Source organism: Penaeus monodon, chromosome 19 (assembly GCF_015228065.2).
Source record: "Penaeus monodon isolate SGIC_2016 chromosome 19, NSTDA_Pmon_1, whole genome shotgun sequence".
NCBI classification, from domain to species: Eukaryota; Metazoa; Arthropoda; class Malacostraca; order Decapoda; family Penaeidae; genus Penaeus; species Penaeus monodon.
Window position 1 is genome coordinate 5,735,918 of NC_051404.1, and position 367 is coordinate 5,736,284.

Genomic DNA, 367 nt, shown 5'->3' on the forward strand with positions numbered 1-367 from the left:
ATTCCACCCCCGCGTCGCACTAAACGGCCGCTATATAGCATGCGAGTCCAGCGAACAGCATATCAAATATCTGCAATAAATCTGGCCGACTTTCATTTAACCTACATCGCTGCCCAACTAGCCACCTCGCTTACATACCAGAAGAGGCCACTCACGCCCTTCAGATAAAAAAAAACTTTCGTTTCTTATCCACGTCTAATTAGTACACACAACAAGTACGCATAAAAGTGTTTCGGCACAAAGGTGGTTAATGTCTTTTTTTAAACATATGTTGGGTTAAGGTACCGTGGAGGTGTTTGGCCTTTGCCTATCTTATGAAATCCAAAGAAATGCATAGCTGATGAGGGCGAGTATTAGCGATAGTATT